This window comes from Acipenser ruthenus, chromosome 42 (genome assembly GCF_902713425.1).
Source record: "Acipenser ruthenus chromosome 42, fAciRut3.2 maternal haplotype, whole genome shotgun sequence".
NCBI lineage: Eukaryota > Metazoa > Chordata > Actinopteri > Acipenseriformes > Acipenseridae > Acipenser > Acipenser ruthenus.
Genome location: NC_081230.1, coordinates 617,501 through 617,825, shown reverse-complemented (window position 1 = coordinate 617,825; position 325 = coordinate 617,501).

Sequence of the window (325 nt, the reverse complement as noted above, 5' to 3'; positions counted from 1 at the left end):
CTGTGTGTGTGTGTGTCACTGTATGTGTTTGTACTGTGCGTCAGTGTGTGTACTGAGTGTCTGTACTGTTTGTGTGCGTCAGTGTGTGTACTGAGTGTCTGTACTGTTTGTGTGTGTCACTGTGTGTGTGTGTACTGTGCGTCAGTGTGTGTACTGAGTGTCTGTACTGTTTGTGTGTGTCACTGTGTGTGTGTGTGTGTGTACTGAGTGTCTGTACTGTTTGTGTGTGTCAGTGTGTGTGTTTGTACTGTGTATCAGTGTGTGTACTGAGTGTCTGTACTGTTTGTGTGTGTCAGTGTGTGTGTGTACTGTGCATCAGTGTGTG